Genomic DNA, 24,789 nt, shown 5'->3' with positions numbered 1-24,789 from the left:
ACAATGCACTGTCCCAGTCTGTCCCCATCAGCTGTTAGTGGGTAGCTCAGTGGGAAATGGACAAGAAGCCACACCCAGGTTACCCAAGGCCAGAGCACAGTGGCTGCCATTCCTGGCTGCTGAAATGGTGGCCATTCACCTGGTCCTTCTCTTTGATTTAGATCTTCCCCAGCCCTTCTGGTTGCAGGAAAAGATGGTCTGAAGCGTGATGGGACAGGCCCAGCCAGAGGCAGGGTGAGAAGACCGAGTTAGGGAGAGTCAGCAACTGGCAATAATAATAATAATAATGATAGTAATAATAGTATTTGTTAGTGCTTACTATGTGTCAAGCACTGCTCTAAGCACTGAGGTAGAATCAAGCTACTAAGATTGGACACAGTACCGTCCCTCATGGACTCACAGTTTTAATTCCTCATCAGATGAGGTAACAGAGGGACAGAGAGTAATAATAATGGTGGCATTTGTTAAGTGTTTACTCGGTGCAAAGAACTGTTCTAAGCGCTGGAGTGGATACATAGGTGATCTGGTTGTTCCACGTGGGGCTCACGGTCTTAATCCCCATTTTACAGATGAGGTAACTGAGGCACACAAAAGGTAAGTGACTTGTCTAAAGTCACACAGCTGACAAGCGGCGAAGCCGGAATTAGAACCCATGACCTCTGAACCCCAAGCCCATGATCTTTCCACTGAGTCATGGAAGTGACTTGCCCAAGGTCACATAGCAGGTAAGTGGAGTGGGGATTAGAACCCAGGTCCTTGAACTGAGCCTTTTCTTGGTCTGGACAACATGTGGAGCAGCCTCCCGGGCCACATCCTGGCCATTTTTAAAACTGTACCCTAAAGTCCATCTCTCTACCCCATCAAATGCTCCCTGCCCTGCACTACCCTTGACCCACAGCCATATCATCTCTCTACAACCAGCCGGCCCCCTCAGTGAGTGCTGTCATTCAAAGGCTGTTCTTGGCCAGCATAATTATTCAGTCTAGTTTCAGCCGTAGGTAGTACTTCCGTCAGCCCAAGCAGAACAGATTCCATTTCAACAGTGTGGAATGCGGTAGGACCCTCTCCTCTCTCCACTTAGCCTCCCGGCCCTCTGCCGCTTCATCTTCCAATCCCTCAGGTGCTCCACCATGCTTCCACCCACCGGATTACTTTTGTACACATCCTTATATTCTGTTGCTTCCCCTGACTGTCATTAAGTTTACTGTCTCCCCCAAATTAGACTGTAAGCTTCTTGAGGGCAGGGAAACAGCATGGACAGTGGGAAAAAGCACAGGCCTGGGATTTGGAGGACCTGAGGTCTAACTGTGGCTTTTTCATTTACCTGCTGTGTGACCTTGGGCAAGTCACTTGGCTTCTCTGTGCCCCGGTTCCTTCATTGGCAGAATGGGGATTCAATACCTATCCTCCCTCCCTCTTAGTCTGGGAGCCCCATGTGGGACCTGATTACGTTGTATCTACTCCCAGCGCTTAGTACAGAGTGGGCTTGACAAATACCACAGTTATTATCGCTATTACTTACTCTATTGTGCTCTTCCAAGTGCCTAGTGCCCCTGCACTATTGAACATATATCAATGGTAATAAATACCATTGATTGACTGATCGATTGAAGTTGGGCTAATCCAGGTGTTCTTCACAAATGCAGCTGCCTAACCAAAGAACTTCCAGGGCCTGGAAGCGAATGAGCGGTCTAGACTCGACCCAGTGGCTGAGGAGGCTGGAGGATTCCAGATATTTTCTGAGATTGGCAGCAGCTGCCTGAGAGCGCAGAGCAGCAATGCAATCCATTTTTTTGATTTGCATGCAGCTTCCCTCAAAGAACTGCTGACCCAGGAAATGATGTGTTTTCTTTCCCCTGCAGAAAGTAGACCATTTAACCTAGACGACTGTTGCATGGGGAGCCGGCCAGGCTGGGGCCCGTCTGCCCGCCTAAGACCCCTTAATGAAAACGGCTTAAATGGAGAGCGGCCTTGCTGTGTTCGATGACATCCAATGGCTTCAAGATCATTGACTCTTTGAAGATGTTGGCTTTTTCCTCCAGCTGCTTCTCCCTGGGAAGTGCCGCAGCTGGGCCCGAGGTTCTGCTTTAATTAAGAGTGGGAGGAGAACCCCCAAGTGTGTTTGTGATTTTTACTGTTCATCCGAGTCGGGTGGAGGTAAGTGAGGGATGGTGGGCCAGGCGGGGGTGGGGTGGGAGCAGGGCCCGGGAGGTGGATAGTCTTTGGAACCACAATAGGACAAAGAGGTTTTGTGTTATTAAGGTTTCCATGTGGCCCGAATGAAAAGCCAGGGTCATTGCCATGAAACATTTGATTAATCATAATAATTGTGGTATCTGCTGTGTCCTAAGCACTGTACTAAGCACTGGAGTAGAAAAAGGATAATCCAATTGGATTTATATTTCTTTTTCATCCTAGTTTGTATTTATGTAGATGAGAGCCCCAAGCTGCATTTATCCTTCCCAAAATCATCTTCTTCCCCTCTGTCTCCCTTCTCATCCCCCACTCTTCACTCTGTCTTCCCCTTCTTTCCTTCTCTCAGCCTTCTCTCTTTTCTGGCTTCTTGAAGGCACAGATAGGCATTCAGGGGAAAGGTAAACAAAGACTACTCATCTTGTTTTTCTCTTCTCTTCCGTCAAGTCCTTCTTCGTCTTGTGGTACTTGTTTTGGTGGAGAGAGTAGAAGAAGAGAGTGAATGAACTGTCAGAGCATCATCCAAAGTCTTTGACAGTCATTCGGGGACCGCTGGATGCCGACGACTGGTCTCTGGGGGCTCATCAGTGAGAAGACATGCAAATGATTGTGAATCACTTGGCAGACTCAATGCTGCACTATGGGTTGACAAATGACGTGAAGGAAATGGGTTTTCCCCAACGATGCAGAACTTATTGCTGCTCTCTAGGCAGCGCGCCTTGCAACTCTGCCCGGGGAGATGAGGAGATAGAAAACAGAAAGAAAGAGGCCGGTAGAGCCTTTGCAGACTGTAAGACAGAATGTGGTGACGACAGGCATCCGGGTGAACGGCAAGTGGTGTGGCCTAGAGAAAAGAGTTTAGGTCCCGAGAGGAGGATGGCAGGGCAGGCACCTATAAACCAGTATGTAACAATAAAGGTATTTGTTAAGCACTTACTAGGTGCCAGGCACTGTACTAAGCGCTGGGGTGGCTACAAGTAAATCAGTTGGACACAGTCTCTGTCCCACTAGGGGCTCACACTCTCAATCCTCATTTTACAGGTGAGGTAACTGAGGCACAGAGAAGTTAAGTGACTTCTTCAAGGTCACACAGCAGACAAGGCCTGTGTTCGATCCACTGTGTTATGCTGCCTCTCATGTAGGCAGCTACCCTGCAGAAAAGACCTACCGTTTGCCTGGCCCAAACAACAGCTACTGGCGGGTATCAGCTGCGAAGTTTGTGGCCCGGCTGGCTAAGGAAACTGTTTCGGGTGGTCTGCTGGCCACAGAGAGCAGAGGGAGTCCAGATACTGACCATAATACCTGGGCAGACCACTACTCGCAGCCCAGAAGGGGCACGCTAAAGGTCGTCGATGTAAATACTGATCCTCCTTCTGATGCAAGTTAGGGACAGAGCTCATTTTTAGTCCCGCCACCTTCAAGTTCCCACAGTTAGCTGTCCTTTTCTTTCTCCTTGGCCAGGAGCCTAATTGCTGGGGCTCTCAGCAGGGGCGGTGTGTGAATGCCTGCTGCATATCTTTACTGCCTCTTGTCCTTAGTTAATCCCGCCTCTGGGACTGTCCCTCTCTCCTCATCTCCCCGCAGCCTCAGGACACAACACTGTCAGTTAACCAACCCCAGCAAATGCAATCTAACCTCCGGTTACCTTGGGGAAAACCGGAATGTCTCCGGTCTCGGGTGTCTCCTTCTTCAATCAGTTACTTCTCCTCAGCATCCCTACTAGTTAGGTGTCTCCTCCATAGGCAATCTCCATGGATCACTCACAAGAATCCACGGTCAGAGGAACCCCATTAGATTGTTCCGTTCCATCCTTCTTCTCCAGACCCAAATGTTACGTTTCTCTCTTTTTCGTGACACTTCCTTTTCTGACAGTGGAATGACAGCAACTCCGAGGCAGAGATGGTATCTTCTAGCTCCACAACTCCCTACCATCTATCAAAAAAAGCAGTGTGGCTTAGTGGGTAAGCATGAGCCCGGGAGCCAGAGGACCTGTGTTCCAATCCCGGCTCCACCAGTTGCCTGCCGTGTGACCTCGGACAAGTCACTTCACTTCTCCATGCCTCAGTTTCCTCAACTGCAAAATGGGGACTCAATACCTGTTCCCCATCCTATTTAGACTGTGAGCTCTATGAGGGGCAGGGGCTGTATATGACCTGATTAATTTGTTGCTGCCCCAACTCTTAGAACAGTGCTTGACATACTAAGCACTTAAAAAATGTTTTTAAAACCCCCCCCAAAATAATCAGTTGTATTTATTGAGTCATTACTATGTGCAGAGCACTGTACTAGGCATTTGGGAGAATACAGTATAACAGAGTTGGCAGAAGCATTCCCTGCCCACAAAGAGCTTACAGTCTAGAGGACTCCATCAGTTAATCCATCGGTGGTACTTATTGAACTCTAGCTGTCCTGTACTGTACTAAGAACTTGGGAGAGTACAATATGATCAATTTTATTTATCGAGTGTTTACTATATGCACAGCACTCTACTAAGCACAGAGTTGGTAGACACCTTCCCTGTCCTCAAGGAGTTTACCATGACTTGTACAGTATATAGCCAACAGTAGGCATTCGATACCCACCATGGTCTGACTGCCAACATCCCATAGTCCCCCACGTCTAAACCGTTCACCATCTTGCATTCTTTAAGGCTGATCCCGCTGCATAACTTTCCTCATCTGTGTCTACTACGAATATACCAGGTACTTCAGGAAGTCAGTTCCAATCTATCCCCTCTCACCTTACATCTTGCCAGCCCGCTGGTGTCTTGGGCTTACAGGAATATAATTACTTCACTATTGTGACCAAAGCCAAAGTCAATGACTGAAATCTCATCCACATATTTATTGACTTTTCGCTCTGCTGGTAATGAACTCGGGAGTTCCCTTGGGGATAGGTAAATTTGCTGACTCTGGGATCTGGGAGAGACTCCTGTGTTTCATTTTTACATCTGTCTGCCGCTATTGACACCCATTGTTATGGTGATGTATTAGAATTCAATAAAATGTTTCTTTCCATAGAAAGAAACAGATAGAGAAAACCCTGGTCCTTAAACATCAATAAAGGGGGAAGCCATTCAAATGAATCACTTTATTAACTAGCAGGGACGGACTGTGAATATGAAGTCAATCTTCACGTTGCTAATTTTAGTATAAACCTAGGTGTTTAACCTTGATTTTTCAGCCTACAGTGAAACAATAAACCTCAAATAAAAATGAGGCTTTCTGCAAAGCAGAAGGCATGAGGCCTCTTGGTGTAAGAGCTGAAAGAAAAAAAAAATGTGTTTGGAAGCAGCTTTCTCCCATAACATATGTTGATTATTTCAGTGTTGTGAGCAACGTCCCAGTAAAATCAGAAAAAAAAATGAAATAAGTTGTAAATATCGTACCACCTCCCCAATCAGCAGCTTCAGAATTATGTTTCGATCCATGCGTGGGGGAGGGGAATGGTTGTAATTGCTTTTCAAAAAAGCGGGGGTTGTAAATCTTGTCCCCCAAATTAAGGTAGGCCCTGGGTAGCATATCTGACACAAACATTGACTGCGGCCCTGCTGATCTCTACTGACCAGCAAGAGCAGGTGACAGAACCTTCTCCATGAAGGCTACAGGCGCGACTTTGGACTAAAATTCGAGTGACCAGATTTTCTCAGGTCAGATAGGACCAGGTTGGGGCTTCAAAAGAGTAAGGCTAATGTGGGAGTAAGAAAGGAGGAGAATGAGTCAGAAAAAGGAGACAGAGGCCAAGAGACACAGAGAAAGAGATCCAGAGAGAGACAGAAGCAGAGGTGACAAACACTCAGAGATGACTCCCACCACACAGTCAGTCAGTCAGTGGTATTTACTGAGCATTTATTATGAGGAGAGCAGCAAAGGAGGTGCTGGAAGGAGTACAGCAGAGTTGGAAGACATGATTCCTGTCCTCAAGGAGCTAGCAGGGGAGGCAAACCCTCACAGATCCATTCAGACACTCCCCCACTCCCACAGACTCATACCCATCCACAGTCATGCTCACGTAGATTATCGCCCTTGCGAAAGCAGACCGAAGCTCAGAATAGAGCCCTGCCCCAGCCTAGGACAGCCTGTGAGGTCTCTCAGAACCCACTGGTGCTGGGGCCTGGCTCAGCCTAAGCTCTCTTTTTCCTTTTCTTCAACTCCCTTGACCTCTGGCTGCCCCTCACTGCCTGAGTTTTAGGTAGGGTCACCAGAGTGGAAGTTCTGTGTGCTGTACTGTACTGTAAGGTAGCCAGATATCAATTTCCAGGCAGTGTACAAGGTCACCGTACCGACGCCTGATTCATTAATTCAATCATATTTATTGAGCGCTTACTGTGTGTAGAACACTGTGCTGAAGCGCTTGGGAGAGTACAACATAATAACCAGACACATTCCCTGCCCACAACAGGTCACAGTCTAGAGGGGGAAATCAGGCATTAAGATAAGTATATGAATATATTACAGATATGTCTTAAGTGCTCATCCCAGGGGACATTCCCCTGAGTGACCTGGAATGTCCTTCTAAAGGGAGTTTCTGGCCACCTCTAGTTGGACATTAAAAAAATTTCTTGTTCACCATAGAGTTTCAGCCAAGATTGGGGAGGGGCAGTTAGGAATGAGCTATGTTGGGCTATGTTGAGTCCTGAATTCCAGGGTTGAACTATGCAGAGTTCCTGCCTCTGCAAATGGGGGTGGAGCTGGAGGATGTGACCCTTCCCTGGGCCCAGAGGAAATAGTCACTCAAGAAATTCATATTCATTGAGTTCTTACTGTGTGCAGAGCACTGTACTAACCGCTTGGGAGAGTACAACAATAAACAGACACATTCCCTGCCCACAACAAGCCTACAGTCTGGGGGGGGGCGGGGACAGACATTAAATAAATAAATTGTAGATATGTATATAATTGCTGTGGGGCTGGGAATGGGGGATGAATAAAGGGAGCAAGTCAGGGAGACACAGAAGGGAGTTGAAGAAAAGGAAAAAGAGAGCTTAGTCAGGGAAGGCCACTTGGAGGAGATGTGCCTTCAATAAGACTTCGAAGGTGGGGAGAGTAATTGCCTGTCGGATATGAGGAGGGAGGGCGTTCCAGGACAGAGGCAGGACGTGGGCGAGAGGTGTGCGGCGAGATAGACGAGACGCGGCGAGGTAGAAAACCATGGTCAAACTGCAGAGAACTGGCTGCCGTTCTCAGCTTCTGCTCTGCCTTACTGCTGCTTGATCCACGCTGCTGCAGTTCACCCCAATTCTCCTTCTTGGTGCTACAGTGTCCACAATCACCATGGATCACATGGGGGGCATTTGCCTGCCCTGACAGTCCTCTGGGGAGATCGGGTGATGTCGTGTATGACAGTCCCGTGGAGGGCAGGACATCCGGTCATAATAATCATCATTATAATTGTGCTATTTGTTAAGTGCTTACTATGTGTCAAGCACTGTTCTAAGCACTGAGGTAGATACAAGATAATCAGATCCTACATGGGGCTCACACTGTAAGTAGGAGGGAGAAAAGATATTGAATCCCCATTTTACAGATGAGGCAACTGAGGCCCAGAGAAATGAAATGACTTCCCCAAGGTCACACAGCAAACATGCGGCAGAGGCCAAATTAGAACCCAAGTCCCCCAACTCCCAGTCCCGTGCTCTTTCCACTAGGCCACACTACCTCTCTCATGTTAGGATTTACCGACTTCGAAAAGGAACATTTGGATCTGGGGATGGTCCTGCCCCAGGATTTACATGAAAAGCAGTCCTCGGGCACATATTTCTTTACACATCAGAAACCAAGAGGGAAATGGATGAGAAGGAATTGGAGAGAGGTGCCCCCTGGAGAGGCAAAGAGTTCTGGGATATATTTATTTGAACTAGGTACACCCAAAGGGAGGGCTAAATTGAGGCTGCTCTTCCAGTGCAACTTTATTCTGATGTTTTATTAATAGCCAGTGCTGGTTGTTTTAACTATTTTAATTAGGGTTGTATTTTACCGTACTTGTGCCCTGGAGCTGTTCAAGAGAAAAGCACAGTTGGAAAAACCTCAGGGCCAAATGAAATAAATAAATTTTAAATCATTGTTCAGACAGCCTGGGCCTGGCTCCTAGGCGGCAGTGGTGGGGCCTAGTGAAAGGGCGAAGGAATGCAAGAAACTCTTCAGGGGAGGGTGAACTTGGAGTTAGAAGACAGGTAAGAAGCCCCGCAATCTTCCCACAGCAATTCCATAACTACTCCAACCCTCTGGGGTCCAAAAACCAAGTCGAACTGTGGCTCTTCAGACAACCCAATAATGATATTAATAACTGTGGTATTCATTAAGCATCTGCTGCGTGCCGAGCCCCGGGCTAAGTGCTGGGGCAGAAACAGTACTTGTCCTATGCGGGGCTCACTCGGTTTTTTAATGGTATTTGTTGAGCGCTTACTGTGTCCCAAGCACTGTGTTAAGCGCAGGGGTAGATTCATGATAGGTTGGACACTGTCCCTGGCCCATATGGAGCTCACAGTCTAAAGAGAAGGAGGAATAGATGTCATTGTTTGAGAATCCCTACCTGATTTTCTTTAGACTTATAACTCTACTCATTCATTCAATCATATTTACTGAACACCTACTGTGTGCAGAGCACTGTACTAAGCACTTGGGAGAGTACAGTCTAACAATAAACACACACAATCCCTGCCCACAATGAGCTTGTGGTCTATAGGAATGCAGCTTAGCCTAGTGGATAGAGTTTGGGCCCGGGAGTCAGATAGACCTGGATTCTAATCGATTAGACTGTAAGCCCGTCAAACGGCAGGGACTGTCTCTATCTGTTGCCGAGTTGTTCATTCCAAGCGCTTAGTACAGTGCTCTGCACATAGTAAGCGCTCAATAAATACTATTGAATGAATGAATCCTGGTTCTACCACCTATCTGCTGTGTGCTGAAGTCACTTAACTTCCCTGTGCCTCTGTTACCTCATCTGTAAAATGGGGATTAAGACGTTGATCCCCATGTGGGACGGGGACTGTCTGACCGGATTAGCTTGTATCTACCCCAGCCCCTTGAACAGTGCTTGCCACTTAACAAATACCATCATCATCAACATTATTAGTAGTATTATTAGAGGATGAGCTTACAGTCCAGAGGACGAGATTCTCATTCGGCATGGACACATGGACCAAGGCTCAGTACACTGGCTGATGCACACTCCTGTGGACACAGGGGCCTGTAAGTACCCTCCGTTGTTACTTGGAGGGTTAATGTGGTCCCAGGGAAAGGAGCGGAGGCAAAACTTGGTAAAATTGGAGCCCTTATCCTTAGCTACCCGTGTGAATGAGTAGTTAACCTAGGAGGGATACGGAAAGGTGAGCATACTTCAGAAGGTACAGAAGCTGTGGTGAATCCAAGATCCTTGGAAAAGAAATAATAATAATTAATCAATATAGTGCTGGTTAAACAATTAGTATGTTCCAGGCACTGTACTAACCTCTGGGGTAGATACAAGATAATCAGGTTGGACACAGTCCCTGACCCACATGGGGCTCAACATCTAAGAAATGGTCCAAAAGACTCAGTTTTTTTTAAATGGTATTAGTTAAGCATTTGTTTTGTGCCAGGCACAGGCTGGGATAGATAGAAGCTAATCAGGTTGTACACAGTCCATGTCCCAAGTGAGATGCGCACTCTTACTCCCCATTTTACAGCTGAAGTAACTGAGACAGAAAGAAGTTAAGTGACTTGTCCAAGGTCACATAGACAAGTGGCACAGCCTGGATTAGAACTCAGGTCCTTCCAACTCCCAGGCCTGTGGTCTATCCACTAAGCCACGTTGCTTCTCAGGTTTTCTGGATAAATCCATCTAGACTGTAAAGGGCAGGGAATGCGTCTATCAACTCCGTTATGCTCTCCCAAGCACTTAGTACACTGCTCTGAGCTTAGTAAGCACTCAGTAAATAGGATTGATTGATTCATTCATTTGTCAGAAAAGTGGACTCTGGAGCTTTACAAGAATGTCTCTTTGGGTGGAGAATAGGGTGTCTCTAGTTTATAAAATTTACCATTACAAAATGGCCTAGTGAAAAGACCATAGGCCAAGGAGTCAGGAGATTGAGATTTAGTCCCATCTCTGTCACTTGTCTGTTGAGTGACCTTGGGCAAGTCACTTTATTTTTCTGTGCCTAAGTTTCCTCATCTGTAGAATGGGGGATTAAGTACCTCTTCTCCCTTCCCCTTTCACTGTGAGCTCCATGTGGGACAGGAACTGTATCTAAATTTTGAGAAGCAACGTGGCCTAGTGGATAGAACCCGGGACTGGGAGTTAGAGGACCTGTGTTCTAATCCTGGTCTCTGCCACTTTTCTGCTGTGTGACCTTGGACAAATCACCTCTGTCCAAGAGACTGGAGGAGAGTCTCTTTAGACAGGTGTGACTCCACGTGGGTTTGCAGCTAAGATTTTTTATCCTCTAACACTCAACCCAAGGCCACCTTCCTCAAGACGTTTTTTGGGATTAATGCCAGTTGTTCTCCTTTAAACCAGCATGATCTGAGACATCCCCCTCCCTCTTCCCCACTCATTCTTGTAAGTGTTAATCGAATCACAGATCTCTAGATTCATGCCTTTTCTTGTTTTTCCCTTTAGTGTGAAAGCCCCCCCTTTATAACTAGGTTGTGTTTTTATTCTGCTCTCCTAGTGGTTAGTACGGTGTCATCCAGCCTTGCTGCACTCTATAAAAATGCAATAAAGCACCCGCTGGGTTTGATGATATGACACCCATAACGACCAAGATCATCAGAATCAGAACACTGATGATGGCCCTTGACTTGAGCTTAAATGTGCTTTTGTTTTCTCTCCTCACCGGATGACAGTATCTTTTGAGCTAACAAGCTATTGTCTTTGATCATCCAACAATGAGGCATCTCTCTTTCTTTCTGGAGGGGTCAGGTTAGGCAACCTTTCTGGAACACAAGAAGAAAGTTACTCCTTTAAAAACCTGAACACATGCCAGAGACTGATGGCCTTTTATAAAACAATAGATTTTATCCTTCACCTTAATTGCCCTCTTAAACCGCCATGCATAGAGATACTCAGATTCTAGATAAAGCCCTTTGCTGCTTAAAGGACAAAGGAAAGGTAGTTAGTTGCTTATGCCTAGAATTGGGTCGTCAAATTAATTTCAACCATTTTCAATTACAGAATCTCCCGGTTTAAAAACGAGTTCTTTATGAGTAGCCATAATTCTTGTGCTCACGATGAGCAAAAGAACATAACCATCATTACTTAAAGAGGAGCCTGCTGAGGAAGTCATGTCTGAGCATCCTCCAGAGGAAAATAGTCTAGTCAGGCCACCTGCAACACAGGGGGAAAGTGGATGGGGGATGAAGGGCGGATTGCCTTCTGGCCTGCAGAAGTAGCCACAGGAGCCATGACCTTGGGCTATTTCCTGCTAAGGTGACCCAAACCTGGCACCTATTATCCGACAGGACAGCTTGACCCCTATCAAACAGTGGAAGCGGGAAGCACTGTGGCTTGGCGGAAAGAGCACAGGCCTGGGAGTCAAAGGATTTGGGATCTAATTCTGGCTCCACCACTTACCTGCTGTGTGACCTTGGATAAGTCACTTTGCTTCCCTGTGCCTCAGTTGCTTCATCTGTAAAATCAGGATTAAACCTTCTTCCCTCCAATTTAGACTGTGAGCTCCACGTGGGACAGGGACTGTTCAATCTGTCTTGGATCTATCCCATGCTTAGTACAGTGCCTGGCACACAGTAAGTGGTTAACAAGTATGATTAAAAAGGGGGGCAGTTATTGACCACCCACTGTATGCAGCATACTAACCTGGGAGCTATGGGGAAATTCAGAGACAGAACAAAAATGGTCCCCATCTTCAAGGAGCCCACAGTCGTTCTATCATTTTACTCTCCTCTTTAATGAGCTGGGGAATGAAAAAGCTACAATAAATGAAAATCAGACTGGCTCACTAAAGAGGAATATAAAGTGATAGCATGATTTCACTAAAGGGAAGTAATAAAGCAATGGAATGGTTTTTGGGGGGCCAAGATTTGGGAAACTAAAGCTGGAAGGGAGCTGTGGCATGAACGAGTCCAGAAAAGTTAATCAAAAAAAAAGCATTCTTCAATCTTCCCAACCGCCAAGTGAGCCTAGAAGGAAGGACCCATTTGATCAGACTTGGTAGCAAGCGGCACTCTGTTAAGTAGATAATATTTTTTTTTCGCCAAGAGGAGTGACATACTCAAAAGTCATCATTCAGAACATCTCAAAAACCACGCATGGAACAGATGAGGGCATGGCAGTGGGAAAGGGCACCCAGAAATAATCTGTTCCAGAGTCACAGACTGTACCCCTAACCTTGGCTAGCAATATTACATGCAGTTGACCAGATGAAATCGGTACATAACCCCATAAAATCAAGCTGATGGTAAAATGCCTCTGTCCCTGTTTTACCAGGTCCACAGCATATTGGTCTGCCTAGTTCTGAAGAGGCAGTAACAGAGGCAGCTGTCAACAGAAATGCAGAAAAACTTTTTTTTGTTGTATTTATTAAGTGTTTACTATGTGCAGGGCCTGTATGAAGCTCTGGGGTAGGCACAAAATCATCAAGCTGGACACAGTTCCTGTCCCACATGGGACTCAGAGTCTTAATCCCCATTTTACAGATGGGGTGACTGAGGCAGAGAGTAAAGTGACTTGCCCAAGGTCACACAGCAGACAAGTGGTAGTGCCAGGATTAGGATCCAGGTCCTTCTGTTTTCCCGGCCTGTGCTCTATCCACTAAGCCATACTGTCAAGCACTGTTATATCTTCATCACCCTATTTATTTTGTTTATTTTGTTTAATGAGATGTACATCACCCTAATTCTATTTATTTGCCATTGTTTTTATGAGATGTTCTTCCCCTTGACTCTATTTATTGCCATTATTCTTGTCTGCCTGTCTCCCCCGATTAGACCGTAAGCCCATCAAAGGGCAGGGACTGTCTCTGTTGCCGATTTGTACATTCCAAGTGCTTAGTACAGTGCTCCGCACATAGTAAGCGCTCAATAAAAACTATTGAATGAATGAATGAATGAATGTTCTAAGCACCGGGGTAGATATAAGTTAATCAGGTCAGACACCTTCCCTGTCCTATTAATGAAGAGAGATCCTAGGTGCACCTAAATAATGATAATAATAATGTTGGTATTTGTTAAGCGCTTACTATGTGCCAAGCACTGTTCTAAGCACTGGGGTAGATACAAGGTAATCAGGTTGTCCCAAGTAGGGCTTATAGTCTTCATCCTCATTTTACAGATGAGGTAATTGAGGCACAGACAACTAAAGTGACTTGCCCAAGGTCACACAGCTGACAAGTGTCAGAGCGGGATTAGAACCCATGACCTCTGACTTCCAAGCCCGTGCTCTTTCCACTAAGCCAGGCTGCTTCTCTTCTGAAGAAGAAGCCTGACATTTAGGCAACAGAATGGCAATCAGAAAAGTGTCAACCCTTCCAAATCTGCACGAGGCAAAAGTAACGTATTTTCACCCTCCTCAACACTCATGTGTAGACATCCACTCGATTCATTTATTTTGATTGTTATAAATGTTTTTATGTTGATCTTCCCCTCTAGAGTATGGACTTCTTGTGGTCAGGGAATAAGTGACTTCATCATTCTGCACTTCCCACACACCTGGTTCAGGGCAGCATGCCAATAAATGCGGCTATTATTACTCCAGCAAAGTGGCCTCACCCCCGCCTCCAAAATGAGAAGATGTTGCCAGTTCATAAACCCCAGAACTTTAAGAATCCCAAAAAAGAAAAAGAAAAACTCGTTACAGAAGTAGAAAAATTGAACGGGCTGATCCCATTGGAGATTTCTCCGCATGGATGGGTAGGATCTACTAAAATGAGGGAAAAATGTCATTGGACCGCATGAGATTGGAAAGCTAAATAGCAGTGGATTTATTCCTGCTCGGTGAGTAGTCAAAATAACAGCTCATAATTACCAATATCATCCTTCTCTTCTCAAATAAGAAATACACCCGTAGATTCCTTCGTTCATTCAATAGTATTTATTGAGCGCTTGCTATGTACAGAGCACTGTACTGAGCGCTTGCATGCACCCATGCTCTATAAGGTGGTACCTCATTGATTGGATCGACCTCTAGCTATAGGACTTGAGATCCATTTATTAATTCATTCAATCATATTTATTGAGCGCTTACTATGTGCAGAGCACTGTACTAAGCGCTTGGAATGTACAACTGAGCAACAGATAGAGACAATCCCAGCCCAGTGACGGGCTCACGGTCTAAACGGGGGAGACACTGCAGCCGTGTTCAGGGCATCGCATCAGTGGGCTCTCAAAGCGTCATCTGCTACTCCTCCGCTTACACTACTATTACTGCCACGCGTGGCTCAGTGGAAAGAGCCCGGGCTTAGGAGTCAGAGGTCATGGGTTCTAATCCCGGCTCCGCCACCTGTCAGCTGTGTGACTTTGGGCGAGTCACTTGACTTCTCAGTGCCCCTGTTCCCTCATCTGTAAAATGGGGATTAAGTCTGTGAGCTTCACGTGGGACAACCTCATTACCTTGTATCTCCCCCAGCGCTTAGAACAGTCCTCGGCACATAGTAAGCGCTTAACAGATACCAACATTATTATTATTATTACTATAACGTTACTACTAGTAGAGAAGCGGGGTGGCTTAGCGGGAAGAGCATCGGTTTGGGAGTCAGTGGAAGTGGGTCCTAATCCCAGGTTTGCCACTTGTCTGCTGTGTGACCTTGGGCAAGACACTTCACTTCTCTGTGCCTCAGTTACCTCATCTGTAAAATGGGGAGTAAGACTGTGAGCCCCGCGTGGGACGACCTGATTGCCTTGTGTCTACCCTAACGCTTAGAACAGCGCCTGCCACATGGTAAGTGCTTAATAAATACTACTAAAAGAAAACAAAACACTACTACTGTACTACTACTATTTCAGTAAGTAGACTACTGCTACTACTATTGAGAAGCAGCATGGCTTAGAGGAAAGAGCCCGGGCTTGGGAGTCAGAGGTCATGGGTTCTAATCCCACGCTGTCACTTGGCAGAAGGCTTAATACCGTCACTTGGCAGCTGTGTGACCTTGGGCAAGTCACTTAACTTCTTTGTGCCTCAGTTACCTCCTCTGTAAAATGGGGATGAAGATTGTGAGCCCTAAGTGGGACAACCTGATTACCTTGTATCTATCCCAGCACTTAGAACAGTGCTTGGCACATAGTAAGCACTTAACAAATACCAATATTCCTGCTACTACTATTACTTCTACAATATCACTACTATAATACTTCTACAACACTTCTAGACTGTGACCCGGTTGTGGGCAGGGGTCATCCCTATTTGTTGCTGAATTGTACTTTTCGAGCGCTTAGTACAGCGCTCTGCATACTGCTGTTATTCCTCCCAGGTGAGGTGCTGAGGGCCGGACTAAACGATATCTTATTCCCTCCAAACGTGGGCGGGATCAATTATTCGATAGTATTTGCTGAGCATTTACTGAATGAAGAGCACTGTACTAAGCATTTGGGAGGGTACAGTGGAGGAGAGTTGGTCGATAAGCTTCCTGTCTATGACGAGTTTACAGTCGAGAGGGGGAAGACTCCTCTGACCACAGAAATGAAGACTGCGAGGTCTAGGCTGTACAGTCTAGGCCTCGTTGGAGCTGGGAATGTATCTATTGTTGAATTGTATTCTCCCAAACACTTAGTACAGTCCTCTGCACCCAGTGAGCGCTCGGGAAATAGGGCTGAATGAGTGTCAAATTCCTAGAAACTGAAGGCACCGTTGAAAAGAGCAGAGGGAAGAGCAGAGTCCTCGCCGCCCGGACAAGGTGTGAATCCTGTAAAACTTCAATTATCTACTGAACATGCCTTCCCTCAGTGGAGATAAGGCATGGGAAATCCCAAAGCAGCTGCCAAAATGGCTTGAGCTCAAATTTTTGCAGAAGTCACGACTGCAGCAAAAGCAGTGAAAAGTTCTGGGATCTAAAAACATTCCTGAAAAAACTTTACCCAGAAAAGAAGGTCCTATTGGTTGGGCATCTCTCCCGATTAATCTGCCGCAGTAGTTATTCTGAGGAGATGCTGGTATAACTGGCAACAACCCAGGGGGGAAAGAAAAGAAGCAACAAACGTTTTTACATGAATATTCTAAGGTTCTTATATGTCGTCGTTTGTTTTCATTTGAGAAGCAATGAGCCTAGTGGATAGAGCATAGGCCTGGAAGTCAAAGGGACCTGGGTTCTAGACTCAGATCTGCCCCTCTTCTGCTGTGTGGCCTTGGGAAAGTGACTCCACTTTTCTGTGCTTCAGTTACCTCATTTGTAAAATGGAGATTAAGACTGTGAGCCCCATGTGGGACACGGATTGTGTCCAATCTGATTAGCTTCTATTGAATATAGCTTCTAAATGATCAATCAATCAATCGTTTTTATTGAGAGCTCACTGTGGGCAGAGCACCGTACTAAGTCCTTGGGAGAGTACACTATAACAGAATTGGTAGACACTTTCGCTGCCCACCATGAACTTAAAGTCTAGAGGGGTAGAGAGACATTAATATAAATAAGTAAATTACAGAAAGATATGTACGTAAGCACGATGGAGCCGAGGGAGGAGAGAATAAAGGATGCATATCCAAGTGCACGGGTGACGCAGAAGGAAATGGGAGAAGAAATGAGGGTCGAGGGCTTAGTACAGTGCCTGGACCATAGTAAGTGTTTAAATACCATTTAAAAAAAAGTCATTTGCATTGTACCAACTCTGTGAACCCAATGCCAAGTAGTAACCCACATGGACCATAAAGGCTCAGAAATGGGCTAACCTCAGCAGCTCACCACCTTGATTACTACATTAGCCTCCTCGCTGACCTCCCTGCCTCCTGTCTCTCCCAACTCCAGTCCATACTTTTCACTCTGCCGTCCGGATCATTTTTTTACAGAAAGGTTCAGTCCATGTTTCCCCACTCCTCAAGAAGCTCCTGTGTTTGCCCATCTAGTTCCACATCAAAGAGAAACTCCTTACCATCAGCTTTAAAGCACTCTATCACTTTGCCCCTTCCTACCTTACCGTGCCGCTCTCCTACTACAGAGCAGCCCACACACTCCTCTCATCTAATGCCAGCCCGCTCACTATGCCTTGATCTTGTCTGTCTCAGCCTCATCCTACCTCTGGCCTGGAGTGCCCTCCATCTTCATATCCGGCAGGTGATCATTCTCCCCACCTTCAAAACCTTTGTTAAAAGCACATCTTCTTCAAGAGGCCTTCCCTGTGCCCCTCATTTCCTCTTCTCCCACTCCCTTCTGCATCATCCTTGCATTTGGATTGGCACCCTTCATTCTCTCCTCCCTCAGCCCCACAGCACTTATGTACATATCTTTCTGTAATTTACTTATATTAATGTCTGTCTACCCCTCCAGATTTTAAGGTCAAGGTGGGCAGCGAATGTGTCTACCAATTCTGTTATAGTGTACTCTCCCAAAGTCTTAATACAGTGTTCTGCCCACAGTAAGCTCTCAATAAAAACAATTGATTGACTGATCATTTAAAAGCTGTATTCACCACCGAAGGACTGTGAGCTTGTGGTATGGAGAGAATGTGTCTGGTACTCTCCCAAGAGCTTAGAGTACAACACTTTGCACACAGTAAGTGCTCAATATATATGGTTGAATGAATGAATGAATGAAAGGACAAGCCTGGATCACTGTTCAACAGTTAGGTACAAAAATGTGTTTTCGCAAGCATTGTTAAGTGCAATTCATTTCAGTAGTTTCAAGTCATTTATGCACTTGGGTACTTACCCTTTTCCCCTCCCCACACCCATAGCACTTAATTACATATTTTTACACATGCCAGTATTTCCCTCTACCTCTCTATATTATTATTATAGTATATATTCTATTTTTATTTTATTTATTATAATATATTATTATATGTCATTTTAATATGCGTGCCCCCTGCTAGATTGTTCATAACTGCAAGCCCGTCAAAGGGCAGGGACTGTCTCTATCTGTTACCGATTTATACATTCCAAACGCCTAGGTACAGTGCTCTGCACATAGTAAGCGCTCAATAAATACTATTGAATGAATCTACTAACACTATTGTACCCTCCCAAGTGGTTAGCACCGTGTTTGTCACAAAATAAGAGCTCAATAAATACTACTGATTGATTGTCATTGTAGCACTTCCTGGTTAGCCACTGAAGAGGATGAAGGATGGCAGCATACCTAGTCCACTCTGCCTGACTCATTTGTGTAGGAAGATAAGAGCAAATATTCATAAAATTAGGAGAAAGGGTCTCATCCAAAGAGGTCTAGCAGTAGGCTGGCGGGGGACAAAAGAAATAGCAACAGCAGCCAGATAGATGGGCAGACTTCTGGTCGGGCCAGACCGGGCTGGTGTGCTGCCGTCGGGAAAGGAGCTGCTGTTTGGGGCCAAGGGTTCAGCAGATCAGGAGACCAAGGTGCAGACTCAAAAAATGACAACAGGGACTGGAACTCAGGCACACAGGCCAGGGCCGTCTTTCCATGCACGCAGGGTAGAATGGGATTGTCTGACGGCTTTGCTCTGAGTGTGGATATGGTCTCCCCGTCGGTTGTTGCATCCCTGAATATGAAAAGAAGACAAACATGCAAGCACACACACACACACACAGACCCCAGAGAAAATGCCATATTTTTTCCCCATTAGACAGGGAGCGTTAATAACAGAGGACTGTGAAGAGTGAAGTCTTTTTCCATTTGTGTCTTCATAGAAAAGATGAAATGTGGGGCATGGGTGGTTAAGGTGGGGATGATAAGCTAGAATATAGACAGATAATAATGATAATAATAATAATGGTTTTCATTAAATGCTTACTATGTGCCAAGCGCTGTTCTAAGCACTGGGGTGGATATAAGGTATTGAGGTTGTCACATGTGGGGTTCACAGTCTTAATCCCCATTTTACAGGTGAGGTAACTGAGGCCCAGAGAAGTTAGGTGACGTGCCCAAAGTCACACAGCTGATAAGTAGCCCAGCTGGGATCGGAACCCACCACCTCTGACTCCCAAGGTTGTGCTCTTCCAATTAAACCACACAGTGATGGGTTAAAGCCCCTCATCCTAGGGTATTTAAAGCACTGGTGAATGTGATAGCAGAGGTACAAGTCATTATTTCTTAGAACTTGTGGAGGAGAGGAAAAAGTCCCTGAGGATTAGAAAAGGGTAAATACTGTGACCACCTTTAAAAATGGAAGAAAGTAGGACCTTCGATACCAGGAAAGATACCTGGACAAAACATCCAATCATCATTTTGCCGGTACCCAGAAGAGGATGTGATACTATGCGGCAGCAGGCATGGATTTGTGAGGAGCAAATTGTGCTAGAGAAATTTAATCTGTGTGTGTGACAGAACCCCAGGCCAAAAATTGGTTACAATGCATCCAGACTCCAGTAAAGCTTTCAAACTTGTTCATTCATTTATTCAAGTTTATTGAGCACTTTCTCTGTTCAAAGCACTGTACTAAGCACTTGGGAGAGTACAATATAACCTTAAACAGACACATTCACTGTGAGTTTAACAAAACATTCATTCAATAGTATTTATTGAGCGCTTACTATGTTCAGAGCACTGTACTAAGCGCTAGACTGCTAAAGCAGTGCAGAGCGCTGTACTGAACATTCTCATCAAAAAGCTAGGGTATGAAGCTTTGACCAGATTACTAGTAGGCAAGTGTGCAGTTGCCTTGGGGGTTGTGCCTTGGTGTCTACGAAGGGTGGTGGTAGGTGGGGGATGGCCCCACGGTCTGGTCCGGGTGTCTGTTCTCCTCGATGACCGTTACTGAAGGGGTGACCAGATGCCCCAATTCGGCAGGGAAAGTTTCCAACAGTAACATCCAGCTGTTGACAACATCAACATATCCCTGTCAGAGGCTATGGGACTTGCCGGGCTACATTCTTCTGGAAAAATCTGGAATTTGGGGACCTGCGTCCAACCTCACGCATCCCTCGTCTACTGGAAAGAAAAAAAAAATCCCTGTGCTAATGAGACCGCTGGATCTGAGCTCTGGGAAACCTTCAATCACTTGGACAGATGCCAGACTATCTGAATTGGTTCTGCCTGTGATGGTCCTTAGACTAAAGCACCCATAACCGGGTTAATCAAAGTTTCTGCCTTTCTAAACCGGATGTGAGGATTAAGGTGGTCACCTTAGTCATTAACTCAGTAAACTAACTCAGCGCAGAGCTTTCTCGAGCCCTGCTTAATGGCTAGGGCTCAAAGATCGCTAATTAGATTCATGATGAAGTTTGGGGTGCAGGTGTCAGGCAGTGGGGAGGCTGATTCATGTCACATTATTAATTAAATCATCTCAAACCTAACTGAATATTTCATGATGCGAGGACTGAAGTCAAAGTATGTTTTCAATAGCAATTAGACATAAGGACTAGGCAGAAAGAGAAGGGAGTCGATTAGGCTGAAATCAAAAGAGAGGTGATTTTCTTTTCTCAGTTGCAACTTGAGTAAATTTGCTGAATTATTTTTTCTTTCTTTGCAATTTTTCAATTGACCTGGGCTCAAGCTCCCCAGTTTGATAATGTTTCAAATAGAAAGAGAGAGAATATAGAGATCTCTCAGCTCTAATTATTTCCCCAACTTCTTGCTCTGCATATCAATTTCATTTTCGACCCGATTCATATTCTATACATTTTTGCTTGCAAGGAAGATGTCTAGGGAAATTAGTTAGTTTTGCTCATGAGATTTGTTAAAAGTTGGAACAGAGAATGTCTTATTTTACTTGATAATCTCTTATTTATAGGCTTGTTCTTTCCTTAATATTAATGGAACAAACCCTTTCCCAGAGCCTTGACAGCTTTATCTACAACTCCTTGGTAACACTTCTAGCTTGGTAATATAGCAAACACAAAATTGAATCAGCATAAATAATAGGAAGGTGGTTTTTAGGGAATCACACACAAATAGGTTACATAATCCAGAGTAAAAGGAACTTGTAGGGTGAGCAATTTGGAGACCTGAGGCTTCATCCTAATTCCACTGTGACCTTGAGCAGTTATTTTTATGGGTATGTTGTCAGCTTAAATGAAATAGCACATTACCCAAGAAGTCTCTTTATAGGAAAGATGGGTTAGAGATCTAAAGGAGAGAACACCTAAATCTAAAAGGCTTAAACCCTGAACACTCTGGAGTTTAAATTTTTCCAGATTTCTAATCATGTCCTAGACATACATGCTTTTTTCTCTGCCTTGTTCACCGTCTTCCTCTTTCTGTATCTTTCTCTGATTCTATCTCTATAGTTCTGTGTTTCTGGGTGGGTTTTTTTAATGGTATTTATTAAATGCTTACTACGTGCCAGGAACTATACTAAGCGCCGGGGTAGATACAAGATAATCAGTTTGGATACAGTCCCCATCCCACATGGGGCTCCCAGTCTCGATCCCCATTTAACAGATGAGGTAACTGAGGCACAGAGAAGTGAGTTGCCCAAGGTCACACAGCAGACAAGTGGCAGATCCAGAAATAGAACCCAGGTCATCTGACTCCCAGGCCTGAGATCTTTCCACTTTCTTCTTGTCTCTGTCTCACCTTACACACACATACACACACACACACACACACACACACACACACATTCACACTCGCACACTCAAGTTCATGCTCAGATCTCTCCCTGGTTGGTGTTCAATGCCAACTGCAGTGCTTGGTACATAGTAAATGCTTAACAAATACCATAATTATTATTAACTGCAGCTGGAGTCCAAAGTCTCAGGCTGCCCCTTCCCCACCTACGCACAAGAGTCCAGAAAACACTTCCGGTAGGAAATATTTACCAAGAAGCAGAAGTGCAGGATCGGGGACTGAGGACTAAAACAGGACATGTGACTGTCCAAACATGAGCACAGGAAACGAAACAATCATTAATCACTCAGTTGTATACAACAAGCATCTACTCTCTGCAAGTCACAGTGCTAAACAAGTGGGGAAGTTCGATCGAGTCAGGAGACACAATCCATGTCCTCAAGGACCTTATAATCTAGAGGGGCAGGCAGATGTCAAAATAAATAAACCATGTTAGTGGCAGCAGATTTCTGATATTGGACTGTAGTGGGTGGTGTCTTCACTGGTAACAGCATATTTTCTGAAACAATAACTGTATTTGTTGATATGATTTAGCCCTTCCAAGTGAGAAGCAGTGTGGTCTAATGGATAGAGATGGGCCTGGAAATCAAAAGGACCTGAGTTCTAATCCCTGCTCTGCCACTTGTCTGCTGTGTGACCTTAGGCAAGTTGCTTCACTTCTCTGTGCTTTAGTTCCCTCATCTATAAAATGGGGGTTAAGACTGTGAGCCCCATGTGGGACAGGGACTGTGTCCAATCCGATTTACCTGTATATACCCCAGCACTTAGAACACTGCCTGGCACACAGTAAGGGCTTAACAAATACCACTATTCTTAGTGGACTTGTCTCAGTTCAGTTCCGTGCCGTGTTTACTGGTTCCTGAAGATTTCTTCGTCTTGAACATATTCCTACATTTCAAGGTGAACTACTCCAACAGCTGACACACTTCCAAGGGATCCTGAAATCAATATCAGCCAATTTGTATTTGGGGTGATTCTTAAACTGGACTTTTTCCCCCATGGGCTGATCTTAATCAACTGGAAAAGAGTTAAACCGGTATGGATTATTCTGATGGACAGTTAGCATCCTTTATTCATCAGCCAGTCAGCAAGAAATTATTGAGAGTTTGCAAGATGCATGGCCCAGTTCCTCTTGTTTGGCATTTGTGAGAAAAAGTAGACATGACCCCTAGGAACTTCCTTTCTAAAATTCCAAGACAAAGACAAGAAGCATAGAAGCAGGAAAGCTTAGTAGAAAGAACATGGGCCTGGGAGTCAGAGGTCCAAGGTTCTAGTACCAGCTCCACCACTTGTCTGCTGGGTGACCTTGGGCAAGTCACTTAACCTCTCTATGCCACAGTTTCCTCAACTGTAAAACGGGAATGAAATACCCGTTTTCCTTCTTATTTAGACTGTGAGCCCCAGGTACATGGCAGGGAATGTGTCTTCTAACTCTGCTACATTGCACTTGCCCCAGCGCTTATAACAGTGCTGGTCACATAGTAAGCACTTAAATACCATAAATAACACCAAAAAAAAAAAAGAATAGAAACTACTGGAGTTACCACAGATTCATCCTTCCTGCTGGCCAGACTGAGCTGTTCTGATTCCAACAGTCACATCAGCCACTGTCACAACAACCCAAATCCCAAATTTCTTCAAGTTTGGAAGGCCTCATGCTACTAGTTGTTCTCCCCCGTGCCTTGGTGGACAGAGTAGGAATGGACCTGATATCCAAGGAATGGTAGCTGCAAGATGCCTTTCTGTTAACTGGGTTTCCGCCCTGGTATCGAGGAGTCGGGGGCCACTAAGACATATTTGAATTTATTTCTTGATAAAAGAAACAAGTTTTGTTCCATACCAACAGGAGCATGTTCTTTACAGCTGATACATAATAGGCTCAGCTCTCCCACAGACGTGCATTTTCACTTTGGGTTATATCCAAAACACAGTTAAGGAATTGGCACATTCTTCTGACAGAACACATCTTTCTGGATAGAATGCAATGCAATGTTGGAACAGCTGTGGGTATATGCCTGGCACCGATCATGACAAGCAAGCTGGGATGAGAGTTTTTCTTCACATGAAGTTTGTTAGGAACATAATAGCCATGTTAGGAGAAATCGGTGTATGCATTCACCACCTAGACCAAACCTTGTGAAAATTGTATCATGTCGGAGATAATGGCTATCCCTCAGAGTAAAAAATGCATTTATAATCCTGGAACGGAATAAAAGTCCAAAGCCTCTTGTCATCCATCCAGTGCTCTGCAGCTTTAGTGGCAATAAAATCCTCTGAAGGAGTTCCTACTGACGTTTGCAGAGTTTTAGGTCCCAATTCCATAGCTATTATTTCCCCTGTCCTTCCTAGGAGCTTTTTCTGTAAGTGAAGTGGAGTTGTTTAGCCTGGAGAAAAGAGAGATGTGTGGCAACTTAGTAACAGTCTCAAGGATTTTGAAGGGCTTTTATGACAAGGTGGAAACCAGTCGTTCTCCACAGGGCACCAAACAATACGAACGGGTTAAGCTACAGAAAAACTGGGTCCAATTAGATATAAGGAAAACATTCCAGAGTGTAAAGAGGTTTTAAATGCTAAACCAGTCTCCAGGGACAATTTGTCCCATCATCATCCCTGGGGAAGATTCATAAGCTTCCCCACTAGTCTTGTTTATCGCTCTGCAGTTTCATATCTCCTTTTGCCTCTGGGACATCAACATCAACAAATACGCTCACACTCCTCTGAGAATCTCCTTCAACTTAGCAGTCTGAAAACCAGTTCCACAGTCTCTGAGGCAGTGGAGGAGGAACTCCGAGATGCAGGTGACTGTGCTTTGGAGGCATTTATACAAGGAGACATGCAAATCTCTTTGCAGGTGCAACATAGTGCTAGAGGATGTGAAGAAAATCAAAATCATGCACCGGCCCCTTCTGAAACTCTACTCACATCCAAAGGTTTTCACTAACAACCCAGAACTTGAACCTATTATC

The 24,789-nt window shown here is 45.1% G+C and overlaps 1 long non-coding RNA gene across 2 annotated transcripts in view; it reads left to right on the top strand.

The window, feature by feature from the left end:
* LOC114809068 overlaps positions 1–24,789 on the top strand; it is a 125,516-nt gene that overhangs the window by 58,928 nt on the left and 41,799 nt on the right. For both annotated transcript variants that reach the window (XR_005659752.1, XR_003756823.2), the window contains exon 5: positions 1,863–2,157. This is a non-coding gene — a long non-coding RNA (uncharacterized LOC114809068). The remainder of the gene's footprint in view (positions 1–1,862; positions 2,158–24,789) is intronic.

The sequence above is a fragment of the Ornithorhynchus anatinus genome, chromosome 2, assembly GCF_004115215.2.
Source record: "Ornithorhynchus anatinus isolate Pmale09 chromosome 2, mOrnAna1.pri.v4, whole genome shotgun sequence".
In the NCBI taxonomy this organism is placed as follows: domain Eukaryota; kingdom Metazoa; phylum Chordata; class Mammalia; order Monotremata; family Ornithorhynchidae; genus Ornithorhynchus; species Ornithorhynchus anatinus.
The sequence above is the reverse complement of the archived record's forward strand: the minus strand, read 5'-3'. Positions and strand labels throughout refer to the sequence as shown.